Raw genomic sequence first — 23,572 nt, forward strand, 5'->3', positions numbered from 1 at the left:
AAGACTAATTTTCTGGTGTATATATACCGCATATTGACCCTAAACATAGAATAAGCCTATGGAAATACACTAATTGCATTACATCCAGGTGTTTTCATGACCTATTACTGTAGGTTGTGCAAATGTGTAAAAAAAAATGAGTACAAGTTAGTACAAGACCCCCAAACCTTGATAGTACTAAAACCTGTTTTATTTTCTAGTTCATGAAAGTGCAGCAGCGGTGACATTTCTTTCCCAGATTGCCACATATGATACAAAGATGTTGCTTGAGGGAATGAACACTTTGGATGAACGTTTGAAAACTTACAGTTGAACTTCCAACCTGAAAGCACAACTAGCCCTCTATCTACTAACATTGCGTAGATTTCCAGCATAAAACTTTCAATATCTCTTTGTAGGTGGCAGCGCCAGAACAAAAACAAATACTCCAGCCTCCCGACTGGAGACTGGATATGTGTGTGTTTTTCTCCCCATCTGTTTTGCTTTGCTTGGGTGGAGTTTAGCTGAAGTCAATTGGATACATAGTGATCCTACGTGTTTAAGGTTGGAAGATTGGGCTGTGTGCATTTTTTGAATTTGAACTCTGCTGCGGGGTGGGAAATATATCCTCCAACAAGTTTTTTTGTAGCTTGCTTTATATAGACAGAGTGGAATCTATATTTTTTTCTCCACACCCATGTTACGTGTGATCTCATAATCCAGGCATAGGAGAGAAGGGGAGGGAACTAGTGTGGTGTGAGGGAGAGGTTCAAAACAAGTCCCAGATTCATACAAACTAGCAGCTGTACTCTACTTCTAGACTTGTCTCTTCTGCAAAATCTGCAAGGACCTATCCCCTCGCAAAAGAAGTTCCCAAAAGTAACAGGTGAGTAAAGCTTCATTTTTTTTTAAAGGACGGATAGCAGCAAAGAGCACCTGAGCTGCGAGTGGAGTCTGAGCAAACATCTGCTTGTTTGTTCCTGGTAGAATGTTTACTTAGAATGTTAGTAAAACCGCAGAACAAGGTGACCATAGAGACCTTTCTTATTCCTGTGACAATGTCATTTATAGTGACTTCTTATACTTTGTAGAAATATACTGTAACTACATGGGTAGAAAAAAGAGACACCTTCCAATATGCTGGCAAAAAGTTTGTTGCACGTCTACATTCTACATGCAAAGCTTTACAATGTACTGTAAGCAGGTATAAAAGTAACTTTGTAGGGACTAAATGTAAGCAGGGACGCGGCACATGCTGAGCTCTGAGGGTCTTTCTTTGTTATTCTTCCCGTTTACTTTCAGGGAACACTTTAGTAGCTTGGAGTTGTTGAAGTCCACATAATAACCTATCTCCTGCGATGCCTCAGGGGATGAGGGAGGGGCGTCAGCCTAATGAGGAATGTGCCTGAGGATGGATTTGGTCATTGCAATTGAAACCTTAAGTCAAACTCTTTTAACTCCTTAAGATACAGGTTTAAATAGTGACATGCTGGGAGGCTTAGACCTGGTGGAACAAACTGATCTTTGATTCTGTTTTCTATTAAAGAGTAAATCATTCTCCTGTAGTATCTAACACGGGACTCACAGCTACAGTTTATGTTTTAAACTTGTTCCAAGCTCCCTCCATCTTCGTCATATAGGTGTGGCTGTCCTTTTCTCCTTTTCTCTTTCTCTCTTTTTTTTTATTAATTGAGGAAAATGTTCCACCTAGTGGTGTAACTTTTTATTCATTGGTAGATTTTGGAAAGTGACAGGGTATTTACAAATATGTGACACATGGAAGGCTTAGATGTGATGTTTTAAGATTTCAAATATTTAACCCATTTGTGTTTTTCACCGCCCTGTACCAGTGATTTCCAATCATAATTCTGGTTAGGGGATCCATAGTAGTAAGCAGCGGCAAAAGCAGCCAAGGTTGTAGGATGCTACCTTCCCTCACACCTGGGGTTCTGCACAGAATACTTGTTAATGGCAGATGTATGCAACTGTATAGGCATGTTAGACACTTCAAACCTATATGCCAAGAGTATGCCCCAAATGCGATGTGAGCCTTCTGCTATTACTCCAGGATGACTGAAACTCAATGGAATATTGATTAAGAGATGCTTCACTACAAAGTTTCCATAAGGCAATGCTGGTGCACTGGTGGACATCTCCTTCTGCAAACCTTGGAGACAAAAGAAACTTTTTAGGAATTCCTTTTCTCTCTAAAGTTGCATGCAGGCTTTAGCACATTAGTAACCTGACTCCTGGGATATGCAAGGGCTACAGAATTGTTGTTTCAGCACAAGATGTTGAAAGGATCATTGATGATGGGAGATATATCTCAGTGACCTGACGCCTTATGCAGTGTTTTGCAGCTGGAGGGGATAGGAAAGGTGATAAATACATTAGGAAAGCTGTTTAGCAGTGTTATAGGTCATAATACATTACCTTGTTCTTCTTTATAGATGAACAGGGTTAATTGATGTCATATATTTCCTGATACACTGGTTGGGCTGGGTAGATGTTTGTTGGGTTTCCCTGTACAGACAAGTTTAAAACTACTCGTAGGTGGCTGAGAACTTTGCCACTTACTATTCTTTTATGTAGATGTATTGCATAAATCTTATAGACGTGACACATCATGTTTCTTTCTCACCAAGGCCTTGCTGAATGATGTTAGGAATGATAGGTGGATCTGAATTTATAGCCGGATTTTTTCCTTTATCACTGTAAGAATATAGCAATATTGTATTTTGTGACATCGGAATACCTGGATATTAGACTGGTCTCCTATGCATAGTATAGGATGGCATATATTGGCTCATTCTAAACCAGGGATGGGGAACCTTCAGCCCTCCAGCTGTTGCAAAACTACAATTCCCATCATGCCTGGACAGCCGAAGCTAAAGCTTCGGCTGTCCAGGCATGATGGGAATTGTAGTTTTGCTACAGCTTGAGGGGCGAAGGCTTTTAGATGTCTCTGGGATTTTCTGTTCCCTACAAAATACAAAAATACTGTATTATAAGTAGGTTTCCATATCATTTACCTTAGCTTTTCTGTGTGACTGTGCTGTATGCCTGGAGTTAGAAGGAGAGCTCTGCTGGGTGGGGCCTGAAGTGCATGAATACATTCTCTCTATAGAGCTGAATCATATTCCAGTACTGTATGAATAGATAAGGGCGCTAATAAGCCACTAGTTGTAACACATCAAAACCTGATTTGCTTGTCTTTATGAATGCCTTCTCTCATGTGAAATCTTGCTTTAAGCAGAATGAAGGGTTTACTGTCTCTATCATGTTAAACATACCATGCTTACCAAAAGAGTTTGGCTGCAATTCTGTACAATCCCTTTACACCCATCCTCCATCATCTACAGGCCACTGCAGTACAACAAATAGGGTTCCTGTCCCTAGATAGTTTAGTATTTTACATGGTAGTGAACATATGGTGCCAGTAAACATTGCCAAGACTTGTCGGTTATAGTTTTGTTGAGCAATCTGATCAGTAGAAAAGAGTGAACTAAACCTGTCACATCTGGATTTGGCCCAAACTTTACAAAAAGTTTGGTTTATCCTATACACGGATTTTGGGCAGTTTGTTTTGGCCAAACCTGTCAAAACATTGTTGCACCGTTGCATCCACATGGCAGAAAGGAGTAGTAGGATCACATGACCTTACGGTAATTCATAATGCCTTGCAAACAGCTCTCTCAGCCATAGGGGTCAACCACCCACTATAAAAGCTTATGCTCATAGCTTCACCAGCTATGTTATTTTTGCATCTATTTTCACTACAAAGTATTTTCTTGTAGTTCAAAAGTGGTTGTAAAAATGTAGTCCGCACAGGATATTTCACCACTTTTTTGCACTCTTTCAATTCAGTTGCTTTCTCCAATTGGATAATTTTTGGTCCACTTAGAAAAACATCAGCATCCGAAATCAAAATCCTTTTTGGAACGTTTTTATTTTTAAAAGCATCAAAAATCCAGTAGTGCAGTTTGTCTTTTACCTGAAGCGATAAATGTTGCTATAACTTTGATATTAGGTTTTCCAGGAAATATTCACTTTTCCCCTATACACAAGATAAGGGAAAAGTAGGAGGTCACGTGGGGGGGTCTGACTTCTGTACCCCTCGCTGGTCTCTGTATCTGGACCTGGCTTTTGTGTAATGAATACAGGTGCAAGTGACCCGCAGCACTATTTATTCCTATGGAGTGACGGGAAGAGCCCAGTTCGCCAGAAGAGCGCTGTACTTGGCTCTTTCCATTGGCTCTATAGGAAGGAATAAAGCCATGGGTCACACGCTATTCATAACAGAGCCAGCAGGACCCGATACGGACATAGTCGGGGGCTACAGAGGTCGGACCCCTTGTGATCTCCTAATTTTTCCCAGAATACCCCTTTGCCTTTGGCTTAGGTGTTACACATGAGTTTTAGAGCTATTGGTGAAGTTCAGTGAACCAGACAAATCAAAGTCGGCTTGCTGGATTTGAAATATATAGAAACTGGGGCCAAATAGCTTTGCATAGCGCTGTGAAATGGTGACCTCTCTTATGGCAGGAATGTGCACCTCAACAAGGTGAGACCTATAATTGTGGCTCTCTCTTGAAGGTCAAAGTTCATTCAAATGGAAAGTAAGTTGTCTGTTGACGCCACCAGGTATTAGTAGAAAGTGGTTTACTGGGTGGAGCTTAATTGGTCTATTAGCTCTTAAAGTAACAAGGAAAAGTAACAATAATTGCTGATGGCTTATACAGAGCTGCCCTTTAATCAGATTAAGTCCAGTTTTGCTAGGATTTGTGCAGATTCTTTAAATCAGGGTTGATGATATTTTGGGTAATACATGTGTAGTTATATAAGGCTCTGAGAAAACGGCTTCAGGGCTCATATATACAAGCGATTACAGCTATATATGAGCCCTGAGTTCTATAGAACTGTGCTATTACACCCATAGACATCATCTTGATCATTCTGCACCTGCAAATTCTTCTGAATTCATACAGAACTGTGGTAATGCTTTATATTACAGAGGTGTTCTCTGCAACAAAATGTATATCTAAGTGAGATAATCTTCATAATATGGTGCCATAGTGAGACACCATATAGTAATACTGAATGCTGTATAGTGTGCCTGGCACTTTAGACTCTGATCCAAAAAATAACACATTATAGTTTATTGGTGTCCACTGTGCAATGGATCCATCATTTAAATGTCTCCTATGCATCTACTGATTAAAGGAACAGAAAAATAGGACTCACAATGTCAAGGTAAAATCAACCTTAGGCTGGTATAGCTAGCACCTCCAGCAAGTTAAGCTGGACATCTTATGTGTGAATAAACACAGAGACTTCACTTGCTTCAAATACGTGAGTGCCGGGATTTATTTCTTCTATACATCTTATAGATAAAACACTGTAAGGCTATGTTCACACAACGTATATTTTTGTAAAACCACGGCCGTTGGTGTACATAGCAACAACGGCCGTGATTATTACGAAAATATATGTTACCTTGCCGTCTATGGGATCCCGGCCAGAGCGTATACACATAGTATACGCTCCGGACAGGATCCCTAGCAGTGCCGCAAACAACTGATGTCTTTTTTTGGGGGTCGCTATTCATTAAAAAGCGGCCGCAGAAAAACCTGTCAGTTCACACAATGGAGCGAGCGGCTCCGGACGCACGCTTAATAGTGTGCTGTTGGGAGTCCTGATGTGGGCGTGCACGCATCAGAACTCTATGGCGCTAAAAATCATCCGGCCAGTAGTGCAGTACCAGCCGGGATGATCTTTTTAGAGACCGGCCGGGTCACGGAACAGCCGGTCTCATACGTTGTGTGAACATAGCCTAACACTGTATTCTATTACAAAAAAAGGAACTATTCTCACTCCTTTAGTCCTCACAGCAATCAGGGGATGTAGCCATACTGTGCCCATATGCCCATGTTATTACTATAGCCAGTCCCATGCCTTGGCTAAGACTAAAGGGGTTAGCATAGCTTCTGTGTTTTCTTCATCTATACTTTATACTTTTTAGCATGTGTTTGCTAACATACCATGTAAGTAGTAGTACTATTAGTAGTAGTAGTAGTAGTAGTAGTGAGTCACAGCTGTCTATGAAGTTATGAATGAACAGTCATGAGCTCCAGTCATGAGCTTTAGATTTCCCCTTTGGCTTTGTAATGAATGTGGGCTTTTCCTTAGAGGTTAGTGGAATTTTATCACAATTCCTTTTGGCATCTGTTCAAGTATGAGTGATGATTCCCAGGCTCATTCATCACTACATTTTCCCTTGTGCTCAGATTTCCTAAAGCATGTATGCGATGCCCTGGCCCCTGGGGGCCACTTCCGCAGTGCTGGTGTTATGAGCGGGCAATGACCGGGGCAGCTGCAGGGGTTATACTGGTCACGGTATAGGCCTGAGGGCGGCACAGCTGTAGGACCGGTCTGTGGAATCTGCGGGTGATGATGGGCATGCGATTCTTCGCTGCACTTAGTCAGGGCACCAGTTAGTGGACACCAATGCCAGGGTTCAGTAACAGCGGTTTTATTATAGATGAGGTAACTAGTAGCAACAGTTCTGTCCGGATGCAACCGGGTATATAGCAGGCTTTGACAAATAAGGCAGGAGTGGTGCTGCATAGGCTGTGAGAATACGTGCCGGATGATGGGAGTAGGAGTATGAGAGGAATAGCGTTGCTGGGTGGATTAGCTTGAGAATAATACTTGCTGTGAATCCTTGCAGCGATGATGAGAGATAACGGAATGACACCCAGAAGAGAGAGAAGAATCCGGACACTTGAGCAGGCAGATACAGCCGAAGACTTGAATATAGCAGAGCATCTGATCCACACTTCTAGTGGTGAAGTGGGAGCTGCAGAGAAGAAGCCCAACTCCTCTGAGGCAGGAGAGGGACGACACACATCCTCCTTGCTTGGAAGCAGGGGGAAGACTCCCTTGTTAGGAGGAAGTGGGAGGTCACATGGTTGCTCCTGGCCAGAGCTAGTCGGCCATTGGAGGAACCATGGTTACAGGTCACGTGATCAACAGCCTTGCATACCACTGTACACTGTAATAATACACAGAAATACATGAGAATACACATGAAAATGCACAATACCAGAGAATACTAGGGGAAACCAGCAGCAGTTGCAGTGCAAACACTTACCAGAACAGGCATTGACACAGCAAGAGAAATGGCCATAATAGGAGTAGTAGTCTGCATGTTCTGGGACACTGCATACCTCCCTAGCAAATTTGAGCCGACCTCGGCGAATCTAGAAGGCAGCAAACATGAATAGACTGGACAATCAAACAACAGGAATGAATGATGAGAGTGAGTGTGAGGAGGTGTGTGTTTCCCACGCCCAAGGCACAGGTGTGAAGAGAGAGAGAATGAGAAACCCTAGTGGCAGGACTTCACCTAGGGGTGCCTAACGTACTCTGGCGACCAGGTAGCTAGTGCGTGAACCATCTGACGTGTAAGCCAGGACAACTTAACTGCTGGCGGGTGACCCTCCATATTCCAGCCAGTTAGACAGTAGGTTTTCTGTTAAATGTGTTACCCTACTGGAAGAGAACTGTGAAGACCTGTGTACTACCTTGGCGTGTTTGTGAAATGTCTTGGATACCTGGAAGAGAAAAGAACAAAATAATAAAAGCAAACATACATGGGGAGCTCCCTTTCATACCACTCAATCACACACACAAGCACTCCACAGGCCAAACACACGAAAAGATATCCAAGGTGCGATATGTATGGACCAGGGTGAAGGTTAGGTATGACTATGTGTGATAACTACTGTGTTGGGACAAGACAGAGGCGAACAAATACTGGAAACAAAAGGAAGGGAAACACAAAAGACAACAAATAATGCGAGGTCTTGAGGAGAACTGTCTCACATGAATCTGAATGAAACCTGAGAGAAATCTGAATGAAAATCTGAGGAAAATCTGAATGAAAATCTGAGAAAAATCTGCATACGAACTGGCTCAACTAAATCTTTCCAGCTATAGATATGATAATAATACACAATACTGAGACTGGATGAGAAAATACACTCCTACATAAACTGAACTTTCTCTGAGGTATATGTAACCTGACTTCTCTTACTCAGAGGAGGAGCTATCTGACTTAGACACTGGAAAATATACAGTTTTACAAAAGAGGCACTCTACTCTGAGGCAATCTATGTAACCTTTTGCTTACTCAGAGGAGGAAATACAAAGACTCCGATAACACTGGAATGCAATGGTAGAAAAAAGTGCAATAATGAAATAAGTGCAATAATACCCTGTGTGGAACACACAATCACAGGAAAGTGCATTAGGAAGGAATGGGTTAAGTGTCTCTGTTAGGTAGAGTCTCTTTTAGGCAATTAGACATCGTCCATGTAAAAGGCTCTGGGACAGGCACTAAAGAACCTTTTGTTATGGTAAGTGTCCATCAGCTCATGGCTGGTTAGTACAGGGAACTTGGTTAGGAGGACCAGGCACGAACCTTGAACGTTGCAGGAACTGGAACAAAATGGTGAAACAGCACACAAAAAAACAGTCATAGAACTCAGCCCTTGGGAGGATATTTAACAGAAATGTCCTGGAGGACCCCAAGTGGCACCCCTCTTTTTCTCCCAGGGATAATACCGGGAGGAAGCCGGAGCAGGAGCATCATCTGCTGCGGTGGTGACCACGAGGCTAGGGGTCACGGTGGTCACAGGAGACACAGTAGGGGCTACGGTGGTCACAGGAGAGACAGTAGGGGCCACATGGTAGGTAGTGGTGGTGGAGGAGACAGCGGCTTTAGCCACAGCAGCGGGGCGGTTCCCGGGAGTAGTGGACCCCGAGGGCTGTGATGAGGCCCGGATAGAGCCCAGGGGCTGAAAATCTTCCCAATCCTCCTCCCAGTCTTCAGAGGGAGTAGGAAGAAAAGGCCGTTGTACAGGGTTAATAGGCCGGGTGATGGCAGCGGCCCAGGGACCCTTCTTGGAGCCCACTAGGGTGTACTCCACGACTTCACCAGCCGAGAGTTTGTTCAACCATGCAGGGTTGTAGCCCCGACTGACGGCCCGTCGATTTACCAGGACCAGGAGGCCATTGAAGGCATCCATAATGAGACCGTATCCCCGCTTCTGATCGAACTTGGTGACTGTCCCCCTGCGCCGTTCCAGTGGTACCTCTCCAGGCCGGGGTCTTTCTAGCTTCCTAATGAAGACCCGCTCCGTCTCAGCACTGGATTCAGCATATGGGGTATAGGGATGGCCCCACAGGGAAGCATACTCGGGATACGGGACAGCAGGGGATCCTTCCGGCACTAGGCCAGACTTGGCAGGCATGGCCCCCTGGGTAGTAGGTGACTGAGCCGTAGTGGGAGTGGAGGCCTTGGTCACCGGAGGCAGGCGGGAGAGGGCTTGCTGAATCTCGTCCGCTATTTTCTTTATAATGGGGTCATCACCAAACACCCACCGCGGCAGGGAAGGCGTCTCTGGCCCGGGGAGTCGCCAGGGGCTGGAGAAACAGGAGGCCTTCGGGGCGATCCCTTTGCTAGGGCCTGGTAACGGGGTGTCCGGAGGCCCGGTACTCACTATCTCGTCGCCTTCAGGCGAAGTCGATCCTCCGGTGGAGAATGCTAGACTGGATCCGCTGGAACGATCCTGCTCCGGTGACAAGCTGCAGGCGGAGGATGCACCAGGCGCCGGATGACCGGGCTCGGAACAGGCAGACCGGTCAGACTCCGATATCACGGAACTCCAGCTGTCGTCGTCCGACGGTAGTGGCACTAGCAGACAGGCCGGGTCCAGCTCGGGCAAGCAGGACGGAAATTCCGGTAGCACCGCAGCGGCAGCTGTACACATGTCTTCCGTACTCGCCGCCATCTTGCTTTCCAGTGCCCGGATCTTGTAGCTGGAAGGGGAGGAGCGAGAGGGCAGAAAGCTCGACTCTCCAATCTGCCCAGCAACTGTGACGTCAGTGGAAGCGGCCGGCCAATCAGGAGAGACACAGTCATTATCAATGGCGCCAAGCAATTCCCGCTTCTCGGCCGCATGGCAGTTAACCCCCTCGTCACTGGGGGATGGCGCAGGTAGAAATAACAGCAAGAAGCGGCCATTTTGTGTACAGTCCCAGCCGTGCAGCGACTCAGTTATCAGAACTCCCATGGCAATTTTAGCACAGTCTCTGGAGACGATATTAAACTGTAGATCTGGTACACCGCGTGGCGGGTAGATCCTGTTCGTGACGCCAAAAATGCGATGCCCTGGCCCCTGGGGGCCACTTCCGCAGTGCTGGTGTTATGAGCGGGCAATGACCGGGGCAGCTGCAGGGGTTATACTGGTCACGGTATAGGCCTGAGGGCGGCACAGCTGTAGGACCGGTCTGTGGAATCTGCGGGTGATGATGGGCATGCGATTCTTCGCTGCACTTAGTCAGGGCACCAGTTAGTGGACACCAATGCCAGGGTTCAGTAACAGCGGTTTTATTATAGATGAGGTAACTAGTAGCAACAGTTCTGTCCGGATGCAACCGGGTATATAGCAGGCTTTGACAAATAAGGCAGGAGTGGTGCTGCATAGGCTGTGAGAATACGTGCCGGATGATGGGAGTAGGAGTATGAGAGGAATAGCGTTGCTGGGTGGATTAGCTTGAGAATAATACTTGCTGTGAATCCTTGCAGCGATGATGAGAGATAACGGAATGACACCCAGAAGAGAGAGAAGAATCCGGACACTTGAGCAGGCAGATACAGCCGAAGACTTGAATATAGCAGAGCATCTGATCCACACTTCTAGTGGTGAAGTGGGAGCTGCAGAGAAGAAGCCCAACTCCTCTGAGGCAGGAGAGGGACGACACACATCCTCCTTGCTTGGAAGCAGGGGGAAGACTCCCTTGTTAGGAGGAAGTGGGAGGTCACATGGTTGCTCCTGGCCAGAGCTAGTCGGCCATTGGAGGAACCATGGTTACAGGTCACGTGATCAACAGCCTTGCATACCACTGTACACTGTAATAATACACAGAAATACATGAGAATACACATGAAAATGCACAATACCAGAGAATACTAGGGGAAACCAGCAGCAGTTGCAGTGCAAACACTTACCAGAACAGGCATTGACACAGCAAGAGAAATGGCCATAATAGGAGTAGTAGTCTGCATGTTCTGGGACACTGCATGTAGATGTACCTTGCAAAAGGATTTAGCAAAATCATGGAAAGATGATATTGAGGTTTTTCCTTCCATGTTTTTTCTGCTTTGTTTTTCACCTGTCAAATTACATGATAAGGATCTGTTCATTGATGTTTTATTTATTGTGTGTGCCTGGTGAGGATCCTAAGGGGGCAGTATATGATATATGGGTCCTCTCGGTAAATCCTTGTGTCATGGACTATGTCATGGACTCTGTTGATCTTTTTTATGTGCTCAGCCTGGGGGAAAACATGAACAAACCATATACTTACCTTCCTCGCTGTCACCATTGCCATTCCTAGAGAGCTAGGCATGTCATACAGCGCCTCTTCTGTTTGCAAATACACGTGCATTGTCTGCCAATCAGCAGCTGAGGTGGGAAATCACAGAGGCCGCGTCTAAGTAGAAGAAATACTTCTCTGACAGACTTTACTGATAAAAAGTGTCCATAACGAATGGTCTTATACATGTAAAAAAAAAGTCACATTTTAATGCTCATTTGTGCAAAAACACCTGACTTTTTCTAAAGTGTTGAGCATAGCATTAAAAAGGATGTGGTCAAGATGGGCCACTAGTATTACTGTAATATACACCAGCATCCTAGCACAAATCATAATGAAAAATGGACGTTCAGACGTTGGACGTTCAGTTCAGACCTAACGTTGACTTCCCTGCAGTATGCACTGCCTGTGCTGCATGGGGCCAGCACCCCTTAAAAAATCTGTGTAAATGATGATCAGTTGAGAGTTCTTAGACTGGCCTGAGATAGGCCAGTCTTGGCAAATTCACCCTATTTTTATATTAGATTTTTGGCTTTTTGGGGGTTTTATTACCCCCACCACACCATTATGTTACCTAGCATCCTTGTGGGAGAAGTCTGGCAGATTATAAAGCCTGGCAGCCGGCAGGGGGAAATTGATAGCAAGTATTAATTTACCTTTCCCTGTGCCTGTGGTGAGCTGTGGGACCGGCCCCGGGACCCCGCTGGGATTTGGAATCTTCGGTGCCAACATGTCACAACCCAGCTGATGGACTAGGCGGGACGCTGCTCCAGTCACTGATTGTCTGGGCGGACAGTCCATCAGCCGTGGGTATGGGGAGAGGTAAGTAAGTACTTGTAATCAATTTCCCCCCTGCCCCGCTGGCTGTATTTATAGTCCGCTGGACTTCTCCTTTAACCAAATTAACTTTGAGCATATCTGTTAGCAACTGAGAAAAGTTAAGATTATTTCCCACTTATATATCTCACAAATCCATAATAATGTACAGTACGTGCAAAGATGTGCTTGGTAGACAACTATGATCAAAGTTTACTATAGAAATTAGAAAGCCGCATTCGGTCAAGTAAATCTGTAAAACCCTTGATCAGAACAGAAAGAGCGTCTACTTGACCTTTCTCAATGACATATTTGTGCTGTCATAGAGTTCAGGATTGTTATTCTGGCGTTATGTAATATGATAAAATGTTTATATGAGCCCAGCTAAGTAATGGGAAGCTAATGACAGCTACAGTTGTTCTTGGAAACCGGTAGTTAGCGTTTCCATTATGGCTTTGTATTTTGATTTAAGGCTTCTTAAAAGTGTAATGCTTTCCGCATATTGTTCTGATTGGTTTGTTCACTTTCACTCCACAGGAAGGAAATATGGCGAACACTTGCGGATAGATTTGTTTAGGATAAATGAAATAGGCTACATCCTGCTTTTTTAATCTTGTAAGAAAACATCAGAGCTGTGCTTGTATTCCACTTGAAGGGTCACTCTACGTAATAGACTTCACCTGTGAAAATAACGTGCTGCTTGAGAATGATGGCTGCTACGAGTCTCTAGAGCGGGCTGGGAATTGAAAATATAATTGCCATGTCTATTATGTTCCCACATGGGTTATGAAATGGATACTGGTGTTTAGAAGGCATGTCAGGGCCGGAATGTGATGACCTTTGAAGACATTTGACATTGATGATAATATTTATAGAATCTTGCACTATAATTTTGATTTTTGAAGCTTAGAGTTACTTGACAGTATGCAGATGTTTCTATCATTTTATTTTCTGTCTGTCATCCATTGACCTCAATAGCAAAGAAAAAGGGATCATAATGAAATAGATTCACTGGCCGTCTTTGTTTCCGCTTCTGCAATGATGATGTATTGTTCTGACTGTGGCAACCAGTCGCCGGCTGCAGACGTGATCTCAATAGGGCTAAATAGTCCCCGCCGTGTCCAGAGATTGGCTGCTTCTATCACACGTCATCCCTGCAGCTGTGTAAATAATCACCATCTAGGGATCAGAGGAGGATTGGAAGGAGGAGGAAGATGACTTTATTATTTTTTTGTAATGCATATACATTTCTTCAGGAATTTTTTTTACAAGCCTTGAAAACCCATTTAAGAGTTTACTGTCATTGTAGTTGCTTTCTTGGGCTCACTATGATGGGGCTAAAACATCTGTTCAGAGTTAACCAAAGGTGCCAACTTATGAAAGCGAGATGTAGAAGACTTTATCATTACTCCTGGCCTCCACATACTGAGCATGTACTGTATGGGCATTTCTAAACAATGGTTTGGTGCCAGGGGCGGATTAACTTTACCATAGGCCCCGGGCTGTTGACCAAGCTTGGGCCCCCCCACCCCACTGTAACTATGGCAGCACTAGCCTGGTGTGCATAGTACAAGATAGATAATGTCATGATGCCCTGATTTGTGCAAAATTGCGGTAAAAAGACAATCATGGCAGAACTGTAGCCAGGAGACAATACACCCCTGAAAGTATAGGTCTTTTTGGGTGGCCATGGGCCCCCCAAGAGCTCAGGGCCCCAGGTTCCGCCAGAAAAGGACCTATTATAATCTTCTACTGTTTGGTGCAAGAACAGTGCAAACTATCTTACCCCAGTGGGTTTCAGAATCCCATTAAAGTGGTTTTCTGGTGCCTCATAATTTTTCAGTATGGTGTTAGGCTAGTATAAGAAAAAAAAATTGTGCTCACCTACCCCAGTCCCCACCACACCCATCAAGACAATGTCCATACTCTGTTTAACATCACTTCCTGCTTTAGTTTCAACATGAAGAAAAAGCCAGCCATTTAGAAATCAATAAAGGAAACACTACAATTCTGAACTGTATCCCATGTTACAAAATGGTAAATGAGCAGCGTTGTCATCAGTCACCCTGGTAGTTGTAAGGAAAAACTCCATCGGGTGACCATGAAAATACAGGCAGTGTGGCCTCTGATACAGGAAGTCTTTACAGAAAGGCAAAATGCACAACACAAGGAGGCAGGTACTGGATTATTTTTAGACTAGAAGATGGAAGGTTGTGTCTATATAATCTATATAGAACCATGAATGCCTATATAAGCATGCATAAGGATCCAATTATAGATCATCTGTACATTATTTCTTAAAGGTAAAAATAGCTAGTTGTCTTCTTTTTTCTAGAAAGAAGAAAAGCAGTAAAGCAGTTCCAATTTTTTTTATGCAATTGCTTTAATCAAACGCATAGAACGACCATACTTTATTCCTTTAAGGATACAAATGCACTAAACCTGTCTCTTATAGTCTAACTCATTTAAAGTAAAAGTACCATTTTTTATACTACCTTGTCGGTGCCAGCGCATACATCCTGGTGGCATAATACGTTTTTAAAACTGCCGCCGGTTCTCGTCAGTTTCTGATGTGCTAATCGAGCCACTCTATGAACTGGAGCCTGGACCAGCGCCCCTAGTGAACTGATATCCATTCCGCTCTCAGAGGCGGCCAGACTTGATTCTTATAAGGGCGTGTCACAGAGGGGATATCGGTGTATGGAGGCACCAGGCCTATGGTGCATAGAGCGGCCTTTTTAGCATATTAGAAAGCGTCGCCACTGGGATGTACAGTATACGCCGGTGCCAAGGTAGTACATTCACTTTAAGTATATTGTAGCTATCAGATGCTATTTGCCTTTTTATCTTAATTGCAGTCACAGAGGTAAAGATTAGGGATGAGTGCGACTTGAGCATGTTCGATCGCATTTCAACACCGGTGGGTGAAGAATTTGGAAGTCCAAGAAAACTTGAATACAGCCATATGCTGAACAATTGCACAGCATAACAGCATAATATAAAATACAGTTTTTAATTTAATTTTATAAAAATCCTTAAGATCTGGGTGTGTCTGTTTCAGACTATCCCCAGTGGCCCACTGACCACAAGGCTTGTTTTGTTTCTTGTGATTCAATATAGCACAGCTGGAATCTGTAGAAATGAACAGAGATGTCTGTTAAACACATGAACTTAATCTGTTTCTCAGATGTCTGGAGTTGGAGACCAGAGGCGGGCAGGAAACACAATCACTGCTTTTGTGATTTAACTATATAGAACTTTCTCAGACAACTTTGTGCTTTGTGAGAAAATAGTTTTTGGGTAATTTGCTGCTCTAGGGAATCGACATCGCAAGCCAATGTCTTGAACTATGGACTCTGCCAAACTAATATATGTATACATTATTATGTATGATTATTCTATGCAATAACAGGTTTAAAATGTATATATTACATATGATTGCTTGACAGTCAATTTAAGTAATAGCGCAGGTGTACAAACTATCGACGAACTATAGACAACCACTGCAGCTGCTACGGAGCCCATGGAGGAATAAGTTTAGGAGAAATACGGTTAGTCTCATCCCAAGCACCTATGGGCAGTGGGAAACTTTTCATCTAAACAGGACAATTTATCTGTTTTATTTCTCCTAATGCTACTTACACATTATTGCCCCCTTTGTGCCTAACACACTACAAATAGCCCCCTTTGTTCTTTCTAAATATAATTGCCTATGCTTTTACCCCCACACAGTAGTTATTCTCCAGTTTGTGCCCACACACAATAATAATTTCCCCCCTGTGTGACCCATATAGCAGCTCCCACATTGAGCAGCTTGGTCCTCTTTCAGCTTCTGATGCTGACATCCTTAGCTGCTCCTGACTTCTTCCCAGGGACTATAAATAGTGTTGAGCCAACGTTCCCTGAACCTGAGCTCTTGGCATTTGCTCTTGGCAACTCTAAGGCGGCATCCAACTTCTCCAGATGCCGAAGTCACATGCATATGTTCAGGTTTGGAGAACACTGCCAAACCCGAACAGTCCACTCAACACTAGTTATAAGAATAAGTGATGGGACAGGAAGCTAATAGTTCTATGCCCTGCCACGTATTTGAACTAGATTTATGTCCAAGGATGTGGATACATTTAAAAGTTGATCTTGGGGTCCTGGGCATGTGCACTAGATTTCCAGCACTAGCAATTCCTCTAGCAGCTAACTATAGCTGGCGATTCATGCACCCTCTGTGATCAATACATCCCTGATAATCAATATGGCTTTGTGTTGCAGAGTCGTACATGCTTTATGTGCTGCCATATGCTGCCTACATGCAGTGCCTTGTTACTCTAGTTATATAACAGTATACATGAGCCTTGAAATTGTAGATCCAAGTTACTGTATTATAAAAAAAAAAAATAACAGGTTGGAAAAATTGTACACATTAAACACTATAATTTCAAGCAATATAGGCTTGTGTTTGGCTGAGCAGAAATGTGATGCTTTATATTTCGCAATGAAGTTTCTGTTCTATTTCAAGAGGTCCTTGATGCATCAGCTAATAAAGAAGCCTGTAAAAGCTGGCACAATACAAGGTTTCAGCTATGCAGTAAACTTGTGGTTACAAAGATAGCTCTGCGGCATACTCACCTGCAGGTTCCAGTCATCTGTTCCTGACATATAGATTAATCATTTCGTTGTATCTAGAATAAAAAAAAGCTTGATATTAGCATACCTGTAAGAACAGAGTTGTAGTATAAGGAACCCTGTACATAGCAGGTCTCATCACTACAGAGCTGGTTATGTAGATGAAATAGTTGTCACTAGGTGTCAGCTGGACTGTGTATCTGGAACGCCAATAAAATGCACATGAATCGGACTACAAAGAGATGTCTTTTATGGGGAGAAAATGCTGCTTAAAATGTCAAGGGCAGGAATACCAAAATGTGTACAAATGGCTCTTTCATAGATGTTTCTGCCATTCCAGGCCTGGCATTTCCATTATACTGTGCAATTTAGAAATAGTGTGATTTGAAAATATCATACAAGGAGAGGTACATAAAGCTGATACTATTCCAGAGGCTCTTTGAAGGTCTGTGTCTGGAGAAGTTTTGTAGACACAAATGAATAGTAAAAAGAGTAGAATAATGACTGTCTGAGGGATGAGGACCTGCCATAGTCTGATTATTTTTATATACAGTACAGTTAATTTTAAGACAACTGTATATACCTATTTGCCTTGCAGTACTTGTGCTGATCATCACTGGTATACATCTAACCCTAAAACATGGGTCACCAACTGCGGCCCTCCTGCTGTTGCAATACTACATTTCCCATCATGCTTAGATAGCCAAATGCAAAGCTTTAGCTGTCCGGGCATGATGGGAATTGTGGTTTTGCAACAGCTGGAGGGCCGCAGTTTGGAGACCCATGCCCTAAAACAATGATAGAAACAGATTGCTGAACTCAGGCAGAACAGCCAAATGACAACACTGCCGGCTGCTAATGAAAGCGCTCAATGCAGTGAAGTCCTAGGTGCATTGCCCCCTGGGAAACATGAGTATGCAAAAGAGGAGTCCGTGGAGCCTCATTGAAGAGTCTCAAAACACAGGACTAGCCAGATATCCCTCCGGGAAGGACCCAGCCAAGTGGCAGCTCCTGTTAGGAAACCACCAAATCCACCATATTAAGTGGCCCTATAATAGTCCTGTGTTTTGAGACTCTTCAATGAGGCTCCACGGACTCCTCTTTTGCTAAAACAATGATGACCTATCCTAATAAGTACTGAATAAGTAATAAGTAATAAGTACTGAATAAGTAATGAAAGGGCTGCATCTTTGCCTGGTACTGCAGCTTGTTCAAGTCACTTCAACTACCACTAAATTGTCCAAGCTGCATTACCCTATACAAAGAAGAGGCCCTATATACATTGAAGGGAATATGATACCCACAGAAGCATGGATCTATTATTGGGCTAATGGTAGTTCCTTGGAGGTTGGAGTCAATGAATCAAACATTGCTGGCCTTACCTAAGGATCTTACCTAAAAACTCTTCAAATGTCCATTTGGACCACATAATGATAACCACTACATTGTGAAAATGAAGCCATTCAAAGTCATTGCACGGTTATGAAACCTAGAATAGTATCCATAGAGTCTAACTTTTGCTGAAAAATGGCTGCCTGAAGAGACATCCCTGAATTCTGGGCTCACACATTATATTTTTGGGTGCAGTAATATTTTTGGGCTCATTTTGATAAACATTCTTAGCCAAAACCAAGACTGGAATCAACGGAAAAAGGTGTACATCTGTCCATTATAGTTTTTTCTTTACTGATTCCATTCCTAGTTGTGGCTAAAAAGTCTGACAAAAATGAGATACGAAATGATGACCAAATAATGACGAACATACCGCGGACTTTAGCTTAAGGCTATGTTTACACAAATTTTTTTACCTGCCTTTTGTACCAAAAACTGCAATTATTTGCCTATTTGAGGCTGCACAAATGCCCTCTTTTTCATGGTAAAAAGATAAGACCAAACACTGTGTGTGAACCTAGTCTAATACTGTAATAAATTGTGAGAGCATCTCCAAAAATGAATGGAGTTTGTAAATTAGGCGTTTTATGGTGTGTATGGGTTTTTGTGCATTGCAATTAAATATTGTTAGGAGCCATCCATCATACCCAGCTCCCAGAACTGCCGGACGCTGATGGTATTCCTGGCAACCGGCCTGGCCAAGCGCCCTAGCTACTGGCCGGCTGGGTTTCTAGGGGCGCGCAATGTCCTTTGATCTTGCCGTGGCTTCACCTCCCCCGGGCACAGGTGCCCATCATTGTGTATTACTGACTGGCGGTCGGCACTGCAGGTCAGCTTGAAGTGTGTTATCTGGGGCTGGAGTCTCAGCCCCAATCACGCCCTGGGACTGGGACTCCATAAATATACTCCCCTATGTGTCCTATTTGCCTGCGATAGAGCCTTGGTTACTGAGAGTTACTTGACCTAGCATTTCTTCTAAATGTTATTCTGGTTCTTAGATTTTGGCATTGGCTTTTTGACTACTCTTCTGACTATGTTTTTGTACTGCGCTGACCGACTGTTGCCGACCTTGCTATTCTCACCACAAGTTTTGTGTTTGTCTGTCTTGTCCGCGTTTTGTGTAACACCTGTGAAGGCCTGTTTCCCAGTTATCTTCTGCCATTTATGGTTGCGGTAAGCAGGCAGGGACAGGCGGGTGTCAGTGCTAGGGAATCACATGTCTTGTGTCATCCAGTCCCCAATTCCTGACAAATATGTTTTATAATCTTGGAGGGGCTGGGTTCTAGCTCGAGATTCCATTTTCTGTAGAGTTTATTTTAAATTAATACTTTAATATAGGCAACTGTTATTTTCTTCTAGAAGAATATCGTCAGACACTTTGGGCAATTTCAGTTAATTGAGGTTAGCTTTCCCATTTTCCTATCAATCTAGACATGAAAAATGGCAGCAGGATATATCCATGAATAACCATCATAACAGATATAACCACAGCACATACTAGGAAACACAGCGAGTGAAGATAGCTGAAGGCCTTCAAAATGCAATTGCCATGCTTTGTGTCCCTTACATATCTTTCACTCTACCAGTCTAACCACATATGAGTAATGAATACAGGACCCCACCCATTTACTCATTGTGGAGACTGCTTATGATTTCCTTAGGGCAGTATTTAGTTTGTTAGTTTACTTTCTTAATATACTCTTAAATAAGTTACGACTTGATTTTTCCTGTTTTTACAATTTAACAAATAGTTTTGCAGCTTCAAACATAAGAATTCGAGGATAACCATGTATTAAATTTAGTTTAAGTAGCAAGTTTATCGACTGTTCGGAGACAGGTAGGAACTCAACCTTAAATGTGCACTTTCTAGTCAAAGTATGTAAATTGGTTGAACTAGCTGACTTTGACAGGATCAGCAAACCATCAAATGGGAATGACGGCATCTGTAACTTCATCTGATAGCAGAATAAAGGATCAGCATGTTGGATCGCCAGATTGCTGATCCTTTGTTCTCCAAAGATAGGTCAATGCCAGTAGTGTTTGGAAGCAGGTTATTCCCATACATACTTGGCCTATCCCATTGTACATGCTGATTATGAGATATGGAAGGATAGCTATCTACCAAACCAGCAATTTACTAACAGCTATATAATGTATATGGTAAGCTTGTGGTGTGGTGTTGCTGATAATACCGACAACATTGTACAGTAATTGGCCTCGGCATGCAGCTCTGGTGTCGGATGTATGTGGCAGCTGCAGTATTAGAACTTACCTTTATTACTAAATGATCTTGTCTACATGAAAGAGGGCCGAGGACTGGGCCTACAGGTTCAGCAGGTACACGATGCCACACTGACACAAACAGCGTTTTTGTTCCCAGTAAAAAGATTTAATAAGTGAAGTGATAAGAAAAGACTGGGAATCTATGCAATACAGTAATAATAGAAACAACTGCACAGTAATATAACACTGCATATAAGAACAAACAAACAATTTTACCCTTATGTTCCCAAAGTCTCTTAAACAGATAACCAAAGCAAGTCTTCTTATAACAATCTCTTCCAGACAGATCTCTTGTTGGGGTGCACCCTAAGTATTGCGCAATACTATTTGTAATCCAACAGTGAACTTGTTGGATTCAACTGAAAACAATATTTACATTCACATACAGTACTACATATATACAGTGTATGGGCAGTTTACTAGTTCGCTGCCACCTACTGACCAAAGTATTTACTGCAGAATATATGACACATAGCAAATAACTGCACAATCTTACATACACACGGCATTTTCTTTTTTTATTTTTTAAATGTTTATTTCCCGAGAAGACTTCACTATGTATTCTCTCCATAGCTTGTACAATACACTGCAATATTAATACTAAATTGCAGTGAAGTGTCAAATTGCTGATCTTGTGCTACACTCTGCCTTCAGCACAATCATGGCAGCCACAGAAGCCTTTGCATCAGTGAAAGTAGGTTGATGTCAAGTTTAAAAATCATCAGCCGCCGACCACACATCACTACACGTAATAGCACGGATGACATCTGATGATAGTGTATATAAAATAAAGCTATTACTTACCTGTCCAGGCTCCCCCAGCGTCCTCCATCCTTGTCTGTGGGATTCCCTGATCACCGCAGCTGCAATTATTTTTGGTTAAAAAGAAGCACTTGGGGAAATTTGTACTGGGAAATTATTTTCTGGTACAATGAAAATGTAATGACTGTTTTCCTCAATGGCTGCCATTTGGGGACTGTTAAGCTACTCCATACATATTTGCTGATTCCCTTGAAATCGCGTATGGCCAACGTAACTTAATGAGGGTGCAGTTTTAGGGAACTATTGGCGAGTGTTACTCACACAAGGCTGTGGCTGGTAGTAGCAGATTGCACAGCTACAAGGGTGAATGCATTATGAGATACACTTGAATTTATTCCGCACCTGAATACAAAAATGCAATAAAATAGGGAAACAATTTAGCTATAGCGTTCAGAAACCTCACAAAAAGAAAATCACAATACTGACGTATGCCAGCATAATTCATATGTCAATAACAATTGGGAAAAGTGTAAACTGACAACCGTTATATATTGATTATACATATCTTTTTCCAGGGACATTTTGTTCCAGGGGTGTGGCCTATCATGGGTGTAGTCTCCTAGGGCGTGGTCTATTATGGATTGATTTTATGCTGGGAAAGCTAGGTTACCGTCATCATGCTGACTACAATATAAGATGCTGGGAAACTGGGGTTTCTGTATTTTCACCATAGTTTGTCAAAATCGCCCCTGTAGGTATAGGTAATCCCCTACCTATGGTTCTTACCTCCTTTAGAATATTCCCCTTATTCCCCTCTTTCTTCAGATTCCTCTAGCCGAGAGGTATGAGTGACAGCTGGGAGGAGAGAGCTGCCTCTAGTGGCAGGAGGAAGAATACTGCCTGCAGCTAATACAGTGACTGGTGAAGCAGTTTGATTTTAACTATAAGCCTCAAAGGCTTACAGTTAAAAGCATACAGTAGAGGTCAGAAAAGGGGTCATGGCTTGACGTTACAGGGGCAGGCCTTCTCAGGACATACCCAGGACTGTCCGTTCAAAACCAGGACTGTTGACAACTATGCATACTGTGTTTCTAAATTCCTACAGCGATGATGAAGCATGGATGTTTTTATTTGATCAGATTTCTTATGAATCCAATAGATAAAGATCTCTCTACATCTCCATATACAAACATGGGGTGAGGTATGGCCGCATATATTTCTATAATCCGTTTCATAGGGTATTCTGCACAATAGTCCACTCTAATAGGTATAAGCCCAGTCCCTAGTGTCTGCAGAGGTGTAACTCTTTAGTACCAGACCTAATTGTCACTTGCTGTTTATTGTACAGTTACAGTATGTGTTGGGGACCCCGGGGCCAACTCAGACCCTGCACCCAAGAGCAGCTACTTCTTCTGTTGTTATGCCCACAGCATTAATTCTCTGTTATTCAGTAGTTTACTACCCAGGGTGCTGGAATCTAGTGACTACCTGCCTGCCTGCTACTTTCCTATCATTCCTGAATATATTACTACTAGTCAGGAAACCTTAATTTGATAAGACGTGCATAGAGTTAGCTGCATGAAGGTATGTAAAGCGTTAAATGTAAACGTTTGCTCCATCTAAATCTTGCAATTGAATTTGCTTTACCTTTACAGGTCAATAGAGAGAACACTGCAGGTCAGGCATTGTGTCAAAAGCAAGAAGGGTGGTGTTAAGCATATTTGACGTGAAAATATTCCTTCTTGTTTGTAAAGCAGGTGTTACTGGCAGAAAAAAAGATGGTACGGTGTTACACATTCAATTATTCATCTTAAGTCCCTAGAATAGCTTCTTCCTGGTATAGTCATGTACAGTATTTATGAGCATACACATTTGGTGGCAGAAATGAAGAGATGGTACAGGTGACAGAGATCTTGCAATGGAAAACTGATGCAATGTATTAAAGCAATGAGCACTATACATACTCCAATACTCTGTTATTATTATTATTATTATTATTATTATTATTATTATTCTCTGCTTCATAATAACCTGCTCAGATATAATAACCTGTACCATAGTAATTGGAGCCCATATTAAAGTTTTTGTTTTAGAAAAGTTCTGTTTGCTAGGGGCAGCAAGGGCAAGTTTCATCCAAAACATTTTAGATATTCGAATCATCAAAATAATACAGAGATATGTAAATCTTGTCCCTAATGAAATGAAAATTAAAAGGATTTATATAGTAGTAATAGTGATATAAAAAAACGTCTCTAACACTATCTATTGTCCAACA

General features: G+C 42.8%; 1 protein-coding gene across 1 annotated transcript in view; it reads left to right on the top strand.

Annotated features, from left to right (window-relative positions):
• The first annotated feature begins 583 nt into the window (after positions 1 to 583).
• The window catches only part of EMP2 (epithelial membrane protein 2), a 48,250-nt gene continuing 25,261 nt past the window's right edge, over positions 584 to 23,572 (top strand). The window contains exon 1 of the mRNA XM_069983671.1: positions 584 to 865. The gene's annotated coding sequence lies outside the window, so the exon portion shown is untranslated. The remainder of the gene's footprint in view (positions 866 to 23,572) is intronic.

This window comes from Dendropsophus ebraccatus, chromosome 9 (assembly GCF_027789765.1).
Source record: "Dendropsophus ebraccatus isolate aDenEbr1 chromosome 9, aDenEbr1.pat, whole genome shotgun sequence".
In the NCBI taxonomy this organism is placed as follows: domain Eukaryota; kingdom Metazoa; phylum Chordata; class Amphibia; order Anura; family Hylidae; genus Dendropsophus; species Dendropsophus ebraccatus.